At 43.3% G+C, this 20,991-nt stretch overlaps 1 pseudogene; it reads left to right on the forward strand.

The window, feature by feature from the left end:
• The first annotated feature begins 4,557 nt into the window (after positions 1 to 4,557).
• On the forward strand, positions 4,558 to 8,772 carry LOC105036418 (probable disease resistance RPP8-like protein 2; annotated as a pseudogene).
• The last annotated feature ends 12,219 nt before the right edge of the window (positions 8,773 to 20,991 follow it).

Below are 20,991 nucleotides of genomic sequence, written 5' to 3' on the forward strand. Positions count from 1 at the left end.
ATAAGATCCATTATTTAGATCTAAGGATGATGATTAAAGCTTCCAATACGATGAATATTCTACAATCTCAAAATCAATTTCATCAATAAGAAATAGGCTTCTTTGCAATATCTCCAAATATGCATTCATCCTAATATGCCACTTTATATATGATCCACATACCAAGTTCACTTTCGATAAATATTCCAATCAAGCATCATAAAAAAAACTTTCTTAGTCTATTCTGGAACAACATTTTATTATCAAATCTTTATCTTGTCAATAATAGTCAACTTCTCAACTAAAAGTGATATCATAATATTATTCTCACATCGAATTTGAACTTACGATTCACTTGAATAACCAATGATCAAATTAATAACCATAATGCACAATAAAATTTTATGTCAATCCTTTTATAATTACTTTCAATCAAAATCTAACTAATCATATCATGATCAATAGATCATCAATCATATTTCAAATTCTATATGTCATAATCTCTTGTGATCCTTTCATACATAATCTCAATATTTAATCAAAATTTATAAATATTTCTTTCACTACAATCATCAAAGATCTACACTATAATGTCCCTAGTGTCTATCCACTTATACACATTCTATATCTGATTCTATATTTCATAATTCATCCACTTATGCTCTGATACCACTATAATAATTGTCACGCCCCCGACCTGAGATTGTGAATCAAATAATAATTTCGATCTTAGATTATTATACTCAAATATTTATCTCCAGGGTATAATAAAATTTGAAGTTTGAACTTTTTTTATCATTATTATTTTTCTAACTGAATGAAAAAAAAATTAAAATTATCTATTGATATTGACGATTGTTCTACAAAAGATGAATTGGAGTTATTTATAATTTAATTAGATAATGAATCAATTAATTAAGAGTTGTTAATATTTAGATAAAGAAAATTGATATACTTACTTAGAATAGAGACATTGATTTTGATTATAAGAAAAATATAGTTTTGATTTAGATCAATTTTTGAGTTATCGATCTTTATTATGGAATGACTTAATGATAAAATTTACTTCAAGAATTAGAATATTTAAGAGTTTGAAGGTTTGAGTAAGAAAATTTCGATGACTAGAAATAGTGATATTGATTCTAATCAACACCGATGATATTGATCTTTTCTTTATGAAATGATTAAATGATGAAGTTACATTGAGAATTAAAATATCAAAAGTTCGAGAATGAGATTGAAATGATAAATCTTCAATCTTTGAAAGTATGAATAAGAAAAAATATTTTTGAATTTTGATTGATTAGGATGTCATCAAATGATTCATAGAAGTATATTTTCCTATCTTATGATGGATTGAAATTAAGAGTGGTTAATATTTTGAAAAATAAATAAATGATGATGAAAAATAAAATTCTTATTCAAGAATTAAGATATTGATTTTCTTCTATTCACAAGAGATAGATTTGATTTTGATCTAGTCACATTATTTTATAGGGAATGATAGCATAATTTTGAAATCTTGAAATATTAAAAATCTTTGAGATGTTGGTCTTGACAAATAAAAAAATAAATTATTTCATTTCAGATCGATATTGATGTATTGACTTTTTCTTTATGAAATGATTTAAGAATGAATTTGTATTAAGAATTAAAATTTTGAAATATTTGAGGATGAGATTCAAGTAAGAAAATATGAAGGCTCAAGCAAAAAAAATTTTGAGGATGAAATTTTTTTTAGAGGAGAAGAATGTCATGGCCCAGCTTGGCCCATGTAACAAACCCAGCCCACAAAGTCCAAATGAAAAAAAAAATAGGGAAAATCGGGAAGAAGACTCCTGATAGGAGTCTTCTTCTCCGATGAAACCACGGTGATCGGGAGTCCTAGGACCACCAGGAGTCCTAGGACTCTCTATAAAAAGGCTATCCTCTTCCTTAGAAGCCCTCCACCGGTCTTTTTCCCCTCTCTTCCTCCCAGATTTCTCCGATTGGAGCCGCGGATACTTGTTTCGTGCTCACCGCGATTGCTCGCCGGCGGGGTCACCGGAGGTCGAAGTAAGCTTTCCTTTTCTTCCTCTCTTCTTTCTCCTTCTTCCCATGCCTCTGTGCACGACTGCCAGCGACGGGTGTCACCGATTTTTGTTGGAGAAGGGACCCCTGTTTGGTCTCTTCTTCCCTTTGATTTTCCGACGCCGGCGATCACTACCGACTGCCGGCCTTGCCTCTCCGAACTCGAGAGAGTTGCCCCCCTCTGCATCGGCCTTCGCCGTGTCAGCCGTGGCCTGAACGACCGGTCAAGGGAGGGGACCTGTCGGTCCCCTATTTCGGCCAGGAAGGAGCCCGAGAGAAAAGAAAAGAAAAGAAAAGAAAAAGAAAAGAAAAAGAAGAAGGAAAAAGAAAAAGAAAAGAAAAAGAAGAAGGAAAAAAAAAGAAAAAAAAAAGAGAGAAGAAAAAGAAGAAGAAAAAAAATATAATAATAATAAATAGGATTTTCTCTCCTCTCTCTTCCATGAAGAAAAAGAAAAAAAAAAGAAAGAAAAGAAAGAAAAAATAAAATAAATTAATAATAAAATATGAGAAAAAGAGTTTCTCTCTCTTTCCTCTCTCCCTTCAGCTTGAACTATTATTTTCTCTCTCTAAAATTAGACTTTCTCTCTCTACTTTCTCTCTCTAAGTTATTTCTCTCTCCTAATATTTTTTAGAATTTTGAGAAGAATGATGATGAATTTAAATGATCCTAGTGATGGATTTTTGATCTGCGATCGTCGGACGGTATACCGACACCCACTTTGATCAGATTAGGTATTTTTAAGATTTTAATTTCTATAATTTTATTAAATTATCCACATGATAATTTCAGTATGATTTGATCTGATCGATCAGATTTGTTGAATCATATCGTCCGAGGAGTCCAAGATGAATTTTCTCTCTAAAATTTTCTCTCTCTAGAATTTTCTCTCTCTAAAGCCATTTCTCTCTCAATCGATTTCTCTCTCTTGATCGATTTATAAATGAGAGTTTCTTTTAATATTTCTGATCTAATGAAAAATTCTGATCCATGATTGTCAGACAGCATACTGGCACCCACCTTGATCAGACCATGAATCTTTAGATTTGATCATCCATGATCCTAATCTAGTCATGACTTGATTTGATCATGTTGATTTCATCAATCGAGATATTGGACTAATCATAATGTTGGATTGTGTCACCTGATCAATTCGAATTGTACCTCATAAATTCTCTCTCCTCTAATTATCTCTCTCTACTTGATTTTATGAAATCGATGAAGAAACCTCGATCCTATCACTTCGAATCCGATTTGATCTGATAGTCAAACTTTGGATCGTTTAGGTCCTAATTAGATTTTGATTAGATGAAATTAGATGATCGGACCCAATCTAAACCGTTGAAATATGGTATTCATATTTTTTCTAATTATTGAAATTGATTCTGTATAGGATTGTGGATGTTTGATGATGGGATATCGCGATATGATTTACGAATAAAATTTTTGAAAGAAAATTTATAGAATTATGTGGATTTATTGAAATACGTTCGAGGTAAGTAATATTTTATTTTTTCTAGATTTATCGATAAATTATAATATATTTTTCTGACATGATTTGTGAAACGATGCATGAATTGGATGAATGATATTTTGTTATGAAAATATCTTATTTGAAATGTTATGATGAAACATGATTGAACATATTGATTTCATGATGCATTATATTGATTGATTTCGATACTACATGATTATATATTTTATTATCGAAATTAGAATATGAAATATGATTTATGAAAAATTTTGATATAAGAACAATATGAATTGACAACCTGACTATGTAAAGGATCCTGCCAATGGGGGTATATATGTTGGCAATTGATTTGTCCTGAGAATTTATGTCGCTAGAGAGACCAGCGGTTTCGAAGGACTTTGCTGTCAGATGATTCGCAGCTCACCGCAAGAAGATACGCGGTGTTATGACCCTGCCATAAGGAAAATGTGGTCATGGCTCATGGTTGACAAAAAGAATTGAAGAACGAAAGAAATTGAAATCTCGAAAGAAACTTAAATTTTGAAAAAAAAATAAATTTGGCATGAACTATATTGCATAATTAAAAAATTGATTTTGAATTAATGAACTTGATATGCTTATTTTCTATAAATGATTATTTACTTAAATGCCTGATGAAATCTGTTGAAAAGTAATCATTGCTTACTGGACTGTCTAGCTCATTACCTCCTATTTTACTATTTTTACAAATGTTGAGGAATTAAGATGATACAAGATATGAATGGAAGAGTGATCAGAAGCAGAATCTCTATACTTTTATTTTCGGTTGAAAGTCTTATTGAATTTAATGTAAGGACTATGAATCATTGTTGAATTTATTGAGACATTAAAGAAAAATTTAGATCATTATATTTTGGATTTAAATTATTGACTAATTATTCTGCTGTTATTTTAGGATAGTATGATAAGATGCCTTGCATACTTATGGGAAGAGTTTTCTATGAGTATGTGATGGTTGTCATGATCCTATGAACTTTATCCCCAAGGTGAGATGCTGTCCTCAAGTTCCCGAGGAACTTCAGATGAACTTATCCCAAGGATGAGATGCTGTCCTGAAGTTGAATCTTTACGAATTTTGGGGGAAGTTTCCCACTTCATTCTTGCCTAAAAGAAAATGGAAAATTCCATTGCTATTTGCTTGAGGAAAGCATCAGATTTGTTTTCTCTGATGACAGAAAGCTCAGAACCGAGCTCTGTTCCGGAGAGATAAAGCCCTGTTCCTCTTGGCTCCTCCATTTGACCATATAGTCTAAAACGTTATTCCTGTTAGGAAAAGCGAGGGAAGGAGAGATGCTTGAGTCTCTGGTTTCGAGTATTGCTTCGGATGTGCTTTCCGATGTCGTGTCTCAGCTTGCCAACCTTCTCATAGATGAAGCTGTTTCCTGGGCTGGTGTGCGTGGTCAGATCGAATGGGTGAAAACACAACTCCGCTTTCTGCGAGGCTTCCTCAAAGATGCGGATTCCAGAAGGAAGAGAGGAGACGCACGAATGCAGAGCTGGATAATTGCGGTAAGAGATGTAGCCTATGAAATGGAAGACGTCATAGACACCATCAACTGCATGCGCGAAAGGCGACACCAAAGGAGAGGCTTCATGGGCTCCATTTCAAGGTCCTCTCACAAACCTTGTGAATTGATCACCCTACATAAAATTGGTTCTGAAATTAAAAGAATAGAGGAGAAGATCGGTGATATCGATAAGATCAAAGCCACATGTGGCATTGTTGACCGGGGTGAAAGTGGGGTTGAGAAGAGAAGTGATTGGGATGATAATCTGCAAAAATTGCGACAAATATTCCGGTCATTTCTCTGACGACACTGATGTCATAGGCTTTGATGAGGATAAGAACAAATTAGTGAAACTATTGATTGATCCGGAGAACAAAAACCGCAGTGTAATTTCTATAGTGGGTATGGGCGGGCTTGGCAAGACCACCCTCGCAAGAAAGGTTTGTAATGACCCTAAAGAACATTTCCATACCTTCGCTTGGGTTTCAGTTTCTCAGAATTACCGAGCTATTGAGCTTCTGAAGGAAATCATGAAAAAGGTAATGGGACTAAAAAGGAAGAGAGGAACAACTACAGAAATTACAGTAGAAGACTTAGAGCAGATGGGTGAAGAAGAAGTGAGAGAGAGGCTCGTCGATTTGCTAAGAGACAAAAGGTATTTGGTCGTGATGGATGATGTATGGACTGTGGATGTTTGGAGACAAGTGCAGCAAGTCCTTCCCAATGGAAACAACGGTAGCAGAATACTGCTTACTACTCGTAACATGGAAGTTGCTAGACATGCCAAGCCACGGATTCCTCCACATGAATTGCACCTTTTGAATGACACACACAGTTTGAATGGGTTAAACTTATTAAGGGTGCTGGATTTGGAGGATGCAGAAGATCTTCAGGAGTTACCGAAAGAGATGGGCAACATGATTCATCTACGATACCTGGGATTGAGGAGGACTGGTTTGAAGAGACACTACCATCCTCTATAGGACATCTCCTCAATCTGCAGACTCTGGATGTGAGCCGTACAGGAATTGATCGTCTTCCAAAATCAATTTGGAAAATCCGGACGCTGAGGCACCTATATATTAATTTTCTTTTATTTATAAGCGCACCAATAAGTGGTGATCACAAGAACCTGCAGACTCTAAGTATCGTATTCGTTGAATCTAAACGAAATTATATGGATATTATGGATATGATCCGTTTAGGGGGCATAAGATTCATCAAGAATTGGGTTACTACATCAGACTCTGCAGAGATGGCATACGAAAGAATATTTAGTGTATCATTCGGAAAATCACTCGAGAAAATGGACAGCCTCCTCTCCTTTAGTATGTATGTGGAAGAATTGCCTAAAGACATCTTCTTCGCACATGCACGACACCTGCAGAAGCTTCGCTCATTAGTCATTATATCTGAGTGGATTGTTCGAACTGCAGCAATTCCCTGATAGCAGTCAATTCCCGCCAAACCTCACCAAGCTCATATTAATTTCATCTCATTTGGAGCAAGACCCAATGCCAGTGCTGGAGAAGCTGCCAAACCTCAGGCTTCTTGCACTACGCTGGGGTGCATATGCAGGGCGGAGCATGTCGTGTTCTGCTGGTTGCTTTCCTCGACTGCAACACTTGATATTATCAGTACTTGATTATTTAGAGGAATGGAGAGTGGACGTTGGGGCGATGCCCAGCCTCACCCACTTAACTATCGATTGCTGCAAGAAATTGAAGATGCTTCCCGAGGGATTGCAGCACGTGACCACCCTTCGGGAACTGAAGCTGATTCAAGTGTATCGTGAGTTCAATGATAGGGTCAGAAATGAGGATGGGTACACAAGGTTCGACACATCCCCTCCACTATTTTCGAACATTAATACTCCAGTAAGTCACTCCCTCTCTCCTCCATTTCCTCTGTTATTTCCATTCCTTGAGATTCTACTAATGGAATAAACAAACTCACACGCCACATGTTTGACATAATATCATGCAGAGTACTATGATTTATCTCTCTCTGTTTTTGAACGTTCTAATTGCTGAAATTATTGTTGAGTTGTCGCACTTCTGATGGAGAAGTTAAGAAATCTTATTCTAAAATTTCTTTCCCTTGTCTAGCTTGGGAAAACAGAACATTGAACTCAACCAAGTACTGCTGATCTTACTGGAGATTGATCTTTACCATTTCAGGTTGTTTTTGTCAAATACAAATAGTTGGATGACAGGATGGGTTAATACAAAATCCACCTCTTATAACACCCTATGCACCAAAACACTGATAAGACCATTAATAAAGCCGGGAATTATATATATAATATGATGCTTTAATCCTGAAATGCCTGTGTATGCACTCCGTCGGTCTCCATGCTCCAAATTCTAGCTTTATCAGCTCTCTTGGCAAGTGTCACGGAAAATTAAAAAACTAAAAGAGGTCTACTTTGTACTTTTTTTGGTGGTTTTCCTTGTTTGAAGTTGCCATTTTGCATCACATCAGTTGCACATGTGATAGTTCATTTTGTGGGCTTGTGATCAGACGAAACAAATGCTATAACATGAGTTCTTGTGATAGACATCTCGAATGTTCATGGAAGCCATTAAAATAGGTTTTAAAACATGCATGCATTTCTTAGTCTCAGTATCAGACACAAACAGTTATTATTGTAACCATTACCGCCTGCCAGAAGGCTTCTGATAGAACGTGGGACCATATCATTAACCTTCCTAAGCCAGAATTTTTGTTTCTTTTGTCCTCACAAGATGAGAAGCTCCCATACAGTTCACAAAAGGAAGGGAGTCAACCAAGAACACTTAGAAAAGGAGGGAAAGAAAGGAAAGAAAACAGACATGGAGAAACTCAGGAAATGTACTTTGAACGACTGCTGACAATGATTGCTATTACTGCTGGTTGTGATCCTATGACTTCTTTATCAAATCTTTTGTTTCGGTCAAAAGGTTGCAACTCATCAATTCAACAATTGAAAGTTGATATGTTTCTTGGGCTTACATAAATGAGACAGCGACAAGCACTAGTTGTTATGTCGCTTTGAAGTTTTAAAGTTCACGTTGTGATTTATCCGTCTAGATTTTTTTTTTACTTTTTTTAATTTTAAGTTCATTGGCCCAAATCTTCTTTTATAAATCATATCTTTGTAATTACAAATATAATTCAAGCTAATAATATATTATTAGTACTATAGTAATTTAAATGCACCCTTCTTTTGGAATCCACAATGTGGGAAAATATGAATGCCATTGAATGCATCTTGGTTCTCACCTGCTCTGAAGTTTTTTGTCCATTCGATGCATCAAGAAATTTAATTCTAGTTCTTTTTAGAAGGCTGGGTTTTTATATATATATGCCAAATATCCACCATGCCAATTGCCAAAGGCTGCACTTGTTTTGCAAACTACTTTAAAAAATCCAGCAATTAACTTTATCATTTCCATCTAAATAAATAACCAATTTGCTGTCTCCAGCCTTGCAGGATGCAGGTGATGAGGTCAACGGTTTCTTGAACATGTTCATGGAGACATCTCTGGCTATTTCTTATGGAACCATCAAACTATTGATTGTATTAGTTCTTCATTTCATTTTCAGATCATATGTTTCTTTAGATTTGACGGAGTTGTTAATTGTCTGTAATATATTTAACAATGCTTTTGCACATGAACTATTTCAACTTGTGAATGCTTGTTCAGTAGCATCCTTAGAAACCATATCTTCAACATTCTTTGGATTCAATTTAGCATGTTCACCAAACCTTAGCTAAGCCTTGGGCAAAGTTCATGTTTCTCAATCACACTCATTGCCACTGGCCTGGTAAGAGCATCTACAACATTTCTTCTTCTTCTTTCCTTTTTTTTTTTTTCCTGAAAGAAAGATTAAGCTGAGGCTTCATCACTGTCATTCAGAAAATGAAAGTACAGTGATGTATAACATTTCAGAAGAAGATTTGTGGGAAATCAAGATTTTCACCCTCTTTTTTTTTCTCTCTCAGCTACATGTTTGACACAATTTGGTGCTGCAACATAAACTAGCTTAGATCCTTGATGCTATGTCATATTTATATTGCACATTTCCTTATCTCTTGGTAAAGGAGTCTTCATCGGGGGAAAAGAAAAGGCATTTTAAACAGCTTTGCACGAGGCTATGTGTCTTAAACCTTCAAGCAGCACAATGAAGTGTTGCCTTTTTATAGCTTGTGATATACCATCCCAATAAATCCAGCTTCAAAAATATTCATCAAATCTTGTAACCAAAGAATTGACTATGAATGTCACGCCCCAAATCCAACATCCGGGTCGGATACGTGATGGCCGCACACTCCTTAGAGCAAGCCCTAAAGAATATGCAAGGCCAAAATAAATCATTACAATCTTAACATCCATAACAATTAATTTCAACAATAATTCGTAAAATCTTGCATAATTATAAATTAAATTTTTTCAATCCTCTGATCAGGTACTATGACACTCTATCTATTCATCTGCTCATCCGTAAGTCCAAGTCATAGTCAATCATAAACATCCTGTAACTCTGAGAAGAAAAAGAAAGATGAAAAGGTGTGAGATTTACAGTCCAGTAAGAATTTTCATATCACACTGATATAATAATATAATTTAAAAATAAAGATAAACAATAAAACATAAAATCTCATGTTCAATATCCGGAATAATACAAATATCTATAAATTATTTGTCTTGTCAAAAAAATGCATCATCATATGTTAACAGGTGAAATACTTTTGTTCAATAATTGTTTCATGTCTTATCTTTCATTTCTCTTTTCATAATCACATAATTTTTAACATTTTCTTTCTGGCTCTGGACTAACCAAGTCTATACCTTAGTCATCATCCGAATCAATTTTTACTTAAAAGCCTTTCAAGACTGTCCTAAGATGAGCTCCTGGCCGGCTATCCTACATACGAAAGCCCGTGAGAGGCTGTTCCAGACATAAGCTCCTGACGGGCTATCCCAGGCATGAGCTCCTGACCGACTGATCCACCTATAAGCCAGTGGGGGCTGTCCCAAGCATAAGCTCCTGACGGGCTGTCCCAAGTATAAGCTCCTGACCGGCTATCTTAGGCATAAGCTCCTGGCAGGCTGTTCCATATGACAAGGCTAGTCCATACCATATATCTCTTTCTTTTCATTTAATCATTATGTGTTGATTTCATCAAATCAATTTCGACTTGCGTTATGATCAATTTAGATATGTCATATCCATATAATCATGCCATCAATCTCTGATACATATATATTGACATAACATACTCATGCTCAAAATCATATAAGCAAATAATGGTGTCTCGGATATAGCAAATTCATCGATCTCAAATCCAACGATGCAAAACCAATGATGCAAGATCAACAGTAAAATAGCATATATATAATGGTGATCATGTACAGGGATTCTTACCTTTACCAGTGACTGATCCAAGCATAGAAATCAATGTTCTTCTTTGATTTATGAATTTTGAAAATAAAATATTTCACTTGACATCTTATGCAGACAATCATATCTCTTCATAATCCTGATCAAATATAAAAATCATATATGAAGAAAATTATCGATAATCGATCCTAATAACACAAATCTAGGACCTCTCTTAGGATTAATCAAAATTAAGATTTGTCTAAGTATCTGGATCCTCCACTGATCTATAAGACTTCTAGAGAGAGAAAATTCATGAAGAGAGAGAAAATTTTAGAGAGAAAAAGTTGAAAGAGAAAGTGGAGAGAGAATCTTCGTATCTTTTAAATGGGACAATCATGATCGAGATCATTAAAGATCATATCAGAGTGACTCAATATGGATTAACCATAATCGATGTTATAAATTTCGAATAAGAATCAGATTAGGACCCAACCTACTGCACGAATTTGGAAGCAATCTCAGGTCATCATATTTTCATCTCAAGTTTATCCTAGGATCCGTGATGCAATCAGAGAGAGAGAGAAAGATCCTAGAGAGATAAAATCCATAAAGAGAGAGAAAATAGAGAGAGAATTTAGAGAGAGAAATTGGAGAGAGAAGGTAGAGAGATGAGACAGGAAAGAGAGAGAGAGGAGAGAGAGAAAATTCTCTCTTTTTTATTATTTTTTTTTCTCTTTCTCTTTTTCTTTTTCTTTTTCTCTTTTTCTTTTTCTTTTTTTTCTTTTCTTCTTCTTCCTTCTTCTTTTCTTTTCCTTCTTTCTGCGACCTCCGTTGGGCTGAAACAGGGGACGGGCTGAGGGGTTTTGACTTGGCTCCGACGAGGGTAGTGGCTCGGCCAGAGGTTCGGCTGCGACGGTCAACCACATAAGCTGGCCGGCGACGAGGTTCGGCCGGCAAGCTTTCCTTCTTTTTTTTTAATTTCTCAAAAAATAGGGGATCCGTCCCCTTTCTTCCTGATTTTCGGCCATTGGCCAATCACCGGCAGCCAAGCACTCAAGGGAAGTAAGGTTAGGAGGTAAGGGTCCTATCCTAGGGGTTAGACGCCGCAATCGATGGCACCAGTGGTCGGAAAAGAGAGGAAAAAGTCTCAGTAAAAATAGGGGTTTACCTTTCATGGACTTTCCGATGAGCTCGACGGCCGGCGAGGGTGCACCGTGCTGTGGAAAGGAGGGGAAGGAAGAGGAAAAAGAGGAGAAGGGCTTACCTCCAACTCCGGTGAGGTCTCCGATGAGTATTTGAGATGAACATGATGAGGACATCCATGGCTTCAACAAAAAAATTTGAGAAAAATAAAAGGAGAAATCCGATGCTCGTTGTGGCCAACCTTAGAGGAAAGGAGAGGGGGTTTTTATAGGGTAGAGGGGAGGTCGAATCCCCCTAGAATTCAGCTTCTCTTCCGATGTATTTGAGTGAAAGAAGACTCCCAGCAGGAGTCTTCTTCATTTGCTTCCCCTTTTTTTTGTATGGGCTTTGGGCTTCTAGATTTTGGGCTTGATCCAAGGCCCAAATAGGCCGGATGTTACATTCTCCCCCCTTCAAATAATTTCATCCTCGAAATTAAGTTATGTTGTTTGAGATATATTCTAAATATATATATATATATACATGCATCATGTCACTCTCATGCTCCCTCGGTTACAAACATCGCTATCAGTCTGTTGCTCCCTCCGTCTATAAAAGGGGAGACCCCAGATACGTTATTCTCTAAGCTCTCATTTTTACCTAGAAACTCTGCTAAAATTTTTGTTCGAGCACTCCATTCTTGTTGAGACAGAGAACTGACTTGAGCGTCGGAGGGTCTTGCCGGAGCAACCCCACCTCTGGTTTAGACTTCTTTTGCAGGTCCCGGTGGCGACCGCGACTCCCTCGACTCCAGCTTCTCCGACGCAGGCAGATTTTTGCACCAACAGGACTGGCGCTAGAGGAAGGAGCGCGTGTCTTCGCAGTACCCTTGTTCTTAAAGGAGCGCTCAACGGGACCGCCTCTGGTCATCTTCTCCGACATCCACTCCTCCTTCCCCCACTAGATCCTCGCTCGATGCCTTCTCGCGAAGCATCCACACGGCGACCCACGACCTCCGCGGCCAGATCTCAGGCTCCGACCTCGCCTCCGGTTTCCCAAGCCCCACATCCTCTGGCAACGATCGCCGGCATGAAGCGGTCGGACAATCGACCTCCGACGGATTTCGCCAACACCATCTCGGGAGGATGCCGGCAGGAAGCAATCAATGTACTGGCCGTACCCCCCAAGCGACAAAAGATTGAGGAGCCCATAACCTTTACTGAAGAAGATGCTCAGGGAGTCCAATTCCCTCATAACAACGCGATTGTAGTCTCCTTGAATATAGCAAATTACGACGTCCGCCGCATTCTTGTCGATAATGGAAGTTCGGCCAACATTTTGTTCTACGACGCCTTTTCAAGAATGTCCATCCTTGACGGCCATTTGATGCCGATTACCTCCCCTCTAGTAGGATTTACCGGCGACGCTGTCTCGGTGGAGGGAGTGGTGACTTTGACTGTAGCTGCGGGTCGATATCCAAGACAATCCAGGGCTCTGGTAAATTTTCTGGTGGTGAAGGCGCCGTCAGCCTACAACACAATCCTCGACCGACCTGACCTCAATGCTCTCCGAGCCGTCGTGTCAACCTACCATTTGAAGTTAAAATTTCCTACCAACCAGGGGATCGGAGAGGTCAGAGTAGACCAAGCCCTGGCCAGACACTGCTACAACATAGCCTTGCAAAGAAGCAACCAATCCGACCCCGGTCCAGTTGATGGGCTGGATGCCCGCGACGACCTCACTGAAGAGAGGGGCGGCCCAATCGAAGATCTGGTACCGATCCCTTTGAACGACGGGAATGCGGAGCATGTGGTGATGATCGGCTCCAACCTGGGGGAAAAGGTGCGGATGCGTCTCATCGATTTTCTACGAAAGAATGCGGACGTTTTCACTTGGATTCCAACAGACATACCGGGGATTGACACGGAAGTCATGGAGCACCGTCTGACCGTCGATCCAAAGCATCGACCGACGAAAGAAAAAATCTGAGGTCATGCACCAGAGAGGCAGAAGGCAATAGCCGAGGAAGTGGACAAACTCCTGAAAGCCGGATTCATTAGAGAAGTCAATTACCCTGATGGATTTCCAACGTTGTCCTAGTCAAAAAGGCAAACGGCAAATGGAAGATGTGCATAGACTTCAAAAAGCTGAACAAAGCCTGCCTAAAGGACAGCTACCCTCTGTCCAGAATTGATCAACTGGTGGACGCGACCTCGGGCCATGAGCTCCTCACCTTTATGGATGCATTCTCCGGCTATAATCAAATCAGGATGGCGTCAGAAGACGAAAAAAAGACTGCTTTCATTACTAACCGTGGCCTTTACTGTTATAGGGTCATGCCTTTCGGCCTCAAAAATACAGGCGCAACCTACCAGCGGTTGGTGAACAAAATCTTCAAGGAGCAGATCGGCCGCAACATGGAGGTCTACGTCGACGACATGCTCGTAAAAAGCAAATCTTCCATGAACCATGTCGCCGACCTCGAGGAGACCTTCGACGCCCTCCGGAAATATAAAATGAAACTGAACTCGACTAAATGTGCTTTCGGAGTGACCTCAGGAAAGTTTCTGAGCTTCATAGTATCGGGGCACGGAATTGAAGACAATCCGGAGCAAATTCGCGCCATCCAAGAGATGGCCACCCCAAAGTCGATAAAAGAGGTTCAGCGCCTTACAGGAAGGGTAGCAGCCCTGAATCGCTTCGTCGCGAGATCGGTCGAACGGTGCTTACCCTTCTTCCAAACCCTCAAGCAGCCGAAGAACTTCTGTTGGACCCCTGAGTGCCAACAGGTGTTCGAAGAACTAAGGAGCTACGTCGGCTCACCTCCGCTGTTGGTGAAGCCAGAGCCTGGAGAGGAACTGTTTTTATACCTGGCGGTCTCTCCCATGGCTCTCGCGGCAGTCCTTGTCAAAGAAGAAGCAAAAGTCCAACAGCCGATCTACTACGTCAGTCGCGCATTGAGAGACACCGAGACCAAGTATACCAAATTAGAAAAACTGACTTACGCCCTGTTGATTGCAGTCCGGAGGCTCCGACCCTACTTTCAAGGGTACACCATAACGCTGCTCACCGACCAACCGATCAAGGCGATTCTGCACCAGACGGATACCTCCGGGAGGATGGCAAAATGGGCAATTGAGCTCACAGAATTCGACATCAACTATCGACCCAGGCCAGCAGTAAAGGCCCAGATATTGGCAGATTTTATAGTGGAGTGTACTATCCTAGAGGAGGTCGAACCTGAACAAGGTGAAATTGACGGCCTGGAGTCCCGACCGAACTCCCCCAAAGAAGAAGCAGATCCCTTTGGTTGCTTTTGGGCCCTCTACGTGGATGGATCTTCCAACATGTCAGGTGCAGGCGCGGGCCTGATCTTGATCAGTCCAGAGGGAGTCATCGCGGAGTACGCTCTGCGCTCCGAGTTCTCCACAATAAACAATAGAGCAGAATATGAAGCTCTGATCGTAGGACTGAGGATCGCCAAAGAGCTGGGAATAGATCGGCTCCAGGTCCACAGTGACTCCCAACTAGTAGTGGGACAAGTCAACGGAAACTACGAAGCGCGGGAGGACAGCATGGCTAAATATCTTGAAAAGGTAAAGGAGCTCGTCCCCGCCTTCAGCAGCTTCAACATCAGGCAGATTTCGAGGTTGGAAAATACCAGGGCCAACCTTCTCTCCAAGCTGGCAACGCTAGCTCCGGCCGAATTACCCAAGGGTGTTCTCTTTGAAATGCTCAAGTGCCCGAGTAAGGAAGAATCGTGGCCCGTGTTGGAAATTGACCACGAACCCAGCTGGATCGACCCACTGATAACATATCTCAGAGACGGGGTTCTCCCCCAGGATGCGAAAGAAGCTCAGAAGCTCCGAAATTAAGCCTCTCGATACATCCTTTATGAGGGCAAGTTGTACAAGAGATCATACTCTTTGCCCCTTTTAAAATGTCTCCGGCCTTCGGAAGCTTACTACGCCTTGTGAGAGGTGCATGAAGGAATCTGCGGAAGCCATCTGGGGGCTAGATCTTTATCCCACAAGTTGCTCCGTCAAGGATATTACTAGCCGATGATGCATCATGACTCGATTGAATACGTCAGAAAGTGTGACCGATGCCAGAGATATGCCAACATCAAGAGACAACCCGCCACCGAGCTTACACCCTTGAGTGTCCCATGGCCTTTTGCGCAATGGGGATGGACATCCTTGGACCCTTTCCCGTGGCGTCGGGGCAGAGGAAGTTCCTCCTGATAGCGATTGACTACTTCACCAAGTGGGTCGAAGCTGAACCACTGGAAAAAATCACAGAAGCTAAAGTGCAAGATTTCGTCTGGAAGTCAATCGTTTGCAGATTCGGTCTGTCAAGAACCCTAATCACTGATAACGGGCGGCAGTTTGCGGGAGCAAGATTCGTCGAATTCTGTGAAGATCTAAATATCTCCCACAACTTCACATCAGTAGCCCATCCTCAGGCGAACGGCGAAGCTGAAGTGACCAACAGAACCCTACTGCAAGGGATCAAGACAAGGCTTGAAAAGGTGAAGGAAACTTGGGCAGATGAACTTTATCATGTGCTGTTGGGCGTATCGAACTACCCAAAGACTGCCCACGGAGGAGATCCCCTTTGCTTTAGCCTTCGGAACGGAGGCTGTTATCCCAATTGAGCTTAAACTCCCATCGGCGCGGGTCGTGACATTCAACGAACATCGTAATTCGCAAGGTCTTAAAGCCAACCTCGACTTACTGGAAGAAAAGCGGGAGGTAGCTTAAGTTCGGACGGCAGCCTACAGACAGAAAGTCGCCCGCTATTATAATTTTCGGGTCAAGAATAAAGCCTTTAGAGCAGGAGATCTAGTGCTTCAACGAGCCGCTGTCTAGCAACCTCAGGATCGAGGGAAGCTCGCCCCAAACTGGGAAGGCCCGTATGAGGTCAAAGAAGTGGTCCAGCCCGAAACTTATTACCTCAAAGAGCTCGGAGGAGTAGACCTCCCGCGACCATGGAGCGCGAAAAACCTACGAATGTATTACCGATAACTTTATTTTAAGTAAAAGTTGCATATCTATATGTCTCCTCCCTTGGCACAAGCCTATATCGACAGGACAGTCAAAACAAACCGTGTTGGAAGCGGGAGGAGAACTTCGTCTCAACAAAGTCGAAGGCCCGGTTCTCTTTGGACCGGACGGGGGGAGAGGCCAAGCAACGCCCATATGTGCCCCCACAGCCCTGTTAGGGACAGGAGGAGAACCTCGCCCTAATTTGAGCAAAGTCGAAGGCCCGGTTCTCTTTAGATCGTATGGGGGGAGAGGTCCTACAACACCCATATGTGCCCCCACAGCCCTGTTAGGGACAGGAGGAGAACCTCGCCCTAACTTGAGTAAAATTGAAGGTCCGATTCTCTTTAGACCAGATGGGGGGAGAGGCCCTGCAATGCCCATATGTGCCCCCACAGTCCTGTTAGGGACAGGAGGAGAACCTCGCCCTAATTTGAGCAAAGTCGAAGGCCCGGTTCTCTTTAGACCGGATGGGGGGAGAGGCCCTGCAACGCCCATATGTGCCCCCACAGCCCTGTTAGGGACAGGAGGAGAACCTCGCCCTAACTTGAGCAAAGTCGAAGGCCCGGTTCTCTTTAGATCGGATGAGGGGAGAGGCCCTGCAATGCCCATATGTGCCCCCACAGTCATGTTAGAAACAGGAGGAGAACCTCGTCCTAACATGAGCAAAGTCGAAGGCCCAGTTACACCTAGACCAGATGGGGGGAAAGGCCCGGCAGCGCCCATATGTGCCCCTACAGCCGCATTAGGGACAGGAGGAGAACCTCGTCCTAACCAGAGCTGAAACCTGTTACGACATAAATAAGGAAAGAACCTCCCCCCGACACCAATTAAGGCCTGATCATTCAAGACCAGATGGCAAAAAGGGGACCTTCCCAGCGGCCCCTTCGCAAGAAGACTTCATTCGGACTCCTACGGGAGCCAGACTCCGCCCCCGACGCCAATTGCAGGTGGACTCTTCCCGGACTTCTACGGGAGCCGGGCTTCATCCCCGACTTCGACAGCTGGTAAACTTCATCCGGACTCCTACGGGAGCCAGACTTCGCCCCTGACTTTAATTGCAGGTGGACCTTGCCCGGACCCCTACGGGAGCCAGACTTCGTCCCCAACTCTGGTTGCAGGAAGACTCTGCCCGGACTCCTACGGGAGTCGGGCTCCCGCAACCCCACCAAGAGCAGAGAGAAAAGTCCCACTCGAAAAAGAAAAAGAAGAAAGGGGAGAGGAGTTAAAAAGGAAAGCGATGGACTACGTCAGTGACGAATGGAAAACAAACAAGATGCAGAAAACCTCGTCTCAGCAGGGATTGGGGTTCTTATCAAGAACCCCAGCTTTCTCTCAACGCAAGTTCGAGATAAGATGACTTCCTCAGGGTGACGAGAAGCTCAGACCTCCAAGCTCGAGCCCTGATGGGGGGCGTCAAACCCGAGCGGCCCCAGGCAAATCTGCGGCCATGGACGAAAGGACGGATCGATGCGATGGCAATCGGATACCCCCGAACGATGCGAAGGCCGAAAGAAGCTCGGCAAGCGACAATTCAACACATGAGTAAAAGAGGTAGCAGAAAATTTCCTTCTCATATTATTCATTGAATATACATTATAGAGCCATCAAGGCTGAAGAAGAAGGATAATTGGAAAGGCAAGCCGACGTGGCAACAACCAGTAACCTCCGGACGATACCGAAAAAAAAAAAAGAGAAAGAGAGAGAAGGGAATACAACAATAACAATGGTAAAGGAAAGAAATTCGGTAGGCAGCAATTCGACGTAAGGTGCGGACGAAGTAACAAAATCTCCTTCTCATTTTTCGATTAACAAGATGAACGTTACAAGACCCAGAGGGCCAGAAAAAGAAAACATTACTACAAGACTCCAAAGGGATACACCGGAGACCACTTCAAGCTGTCGACTTCTCTTCCTGGTTCCGTCCTTCTCAGCAGTATTTTCCAATGCATGTGATAAACCTCTCACCCCCCGCCTCGTTCTGCTCCATCGTCGAAACCCCAACCCTAGGGGGAAAAGGATGGGATAGAATTCAGGGGGCAGCGAAGGCAACGGCAACGGCGACGATGACCTACTTCAAGAAGAACCGGAGGTACCCCGGAGGCCACGATGGCGTCGGAGGCATGCGCCACCACCGTGTGCTCCACGACAACCACCATCCTAGGTACTCCGGCAAGGTCGGCATGCGCTACTTCCATCGTCCCCGCAACAAGTTCTACAGCCCCACCGTCGGCACCGACCGCTTCTGGTCCCTCGACCCCGACGACGTCAAGAATCCCGCCACAGCTTGTGACGACAACTCTGCCCCCTTGACCGGTGTCGCTCCGTTCAGCTACTCCGAAATTCTCAGGCGGAACGCCCTCACCAGTTGTCCCCGTTATTAAACCCCTGTTGTTGAAGGAATTCTCCCTCGAGCCCCCTTTAAGGCGACGGAAACCCTCAGCGACAGTTTGACAACCGGAGAACTCGCAGGCCGCTGTTCTCCTCACACTCTTCCTGGTCCATGGCATCCTCTTGAGGTTGGCCTCCGGGATGGAGGCCCCGACGGGAGAACCCCTCGGAGAGACTCGAGGGACTGAAGATGGCGGAGAACCAGCGGAGATGGCAAAGACTGGTGCGAAGGATGCTCGGAGTCGAAAAGGGCACCGATGGAGTGGCTAAGTGGCTAAGCTCTCAGGCGGAAGAAAGGTGCCAACCCTCAGGCGAAGTGAAGCCCCTGAAAGAAAGGCGGGGGCTTAAATAAGCAACGAAGCCTGGCGCAGTTATGGTGGAAGATGTCCCCAGGTCAACCAGTGCCCGCCACGTGTCCCACTCACCGCGGCATAGGGCTGACCGTTCGCGGACCATTATGGTGTGACGCTTAGGATTATGCCCTGGTGGGAGTTTCGAAAGGACTCTTCGGATCGCCCTAATCGGAAAAAGGCTCCAGCACACGCGCGTTAAATACCAAGATTTTCGAGGGCGGTCGTGTGCAGAATTCAAGGAAGCGACTTCGGCTGTGAAAATTTTTTGTACTTCCTTCGATCGAAACTCGAACTCGAAAGTAGGGGGACAGGTGTTGGGTGTAAAACCCCCCCAGCCGAAGTTCATATCTGGAGTGATCCCTCGGGGATTCTACCGGCGTCCGACCTACAGCAGCAGGAAGACTTCGTCCGGACTCCTACGGGAGCCGGACTCCATCTCCAACTTCAGTAGCAGGAAGACTTCGTCCGGACTCCCACGGGAGCCGGACTCCATCTCCAACCTCGACAGCAAGAAGACTTCGTCCGGACTCCTACGGGAGCCGGACTTCATCTCCAACTTCGACGATAGGAAGACTTCGTCCGGACTCCTACGGGAGCCGGACTTCATCTCCAATTTCGACTACAGGAAGACTTCGTCCGGACTCCTACGGGAGTCGGACTCCATCTCCAACCTCGACAGCGGGAAGACTTCGTCCGGACTCCTATGGGAGCCGGACTTCATCTCCAACTTCGACTACAGGAAGACTTCATCCGGACTCCTACGGGAGCTAGACTTCATCTCCAACTTCGACTACAGGAAGACTTCGTCCGGACTCCTACGAGAGCCGGACTCCATCTCCAACCTCGACAGCGGGAAGACTTCGTCCGGACTCCTATGGGAGCTGGACTTCATCTCCAACTTCGACTACAGGAAGACTTCGTCCGGACTCCTATGGGAGCCGGACTCCATCTCCAACCTCGACAGCGGGAAGACTTCGTCCGGACTCCTACGGGAGCCGGACTTCATCTCCAACTTCGACTACAGGAAGACTTCGTCCGGACTCCTACGGGAGCCGGACTCCATCTCCAACCTCGACAGCGGAAAGACTTCGTCCGGACTCCTACGGGAGCCGGACTTCATCTCCAACTTCGACTACAGGAAGACTTCGTCCGGACTCCTACGGGAGTCGGACTTCATTTCCAACTTCAACTACAGGAAGACTTCGTCCGGACTCCTACGGGAGCCGGACTCCATCTCCAACCTCGACAGCGGGGAGTCTGCTTTCGACCGCAGATGGTATCTCTCCGGACTTCTCCAACAGCCGAATGCCCACAGTGCTGACTGAATTTCTCCGACGGACGAACTCCCACTGCACCACCCGAGCTCCTTCAACATGAGTTCCCCCAGTCGTCTATTAAGCCGCCCCAAGTGCTCACTGAGCTCCGCCGCCAGCCGACTTTCTACGACTATCAACTGTTCCCCGAATTCCTTCCAGACTTCTTCCAGCCATGTTCAACTCCAATCCAAACTACCCCGGACTTCGTCAATGGCTGAACTTCTCCAACGGTAGATTCCTACAACTACCAGATTTCATTCAGACTCCTACGGGAGCCGGACTTCGTTCCCGACTCCAGTTGCAGGTGGACTTCGCCCGGACTCCTA

The sequence above is a fragment of the Elaeis guineensis genome, chromosome 1, assembly GCF_000442705.2.
Source record: "Elaeis guineensis isolate ETL-2024a chromosome 1, EG11, whole genome shotgun sequence".
In the NCBI taxonomy this organism is placed as follows: domain Eukaryota; kingdom Viridiplantae; phylum Streptophyta; class Magnoliopsida; order Arecales; family Arecaceae; genus Elaeis; species Elaeis guineensis.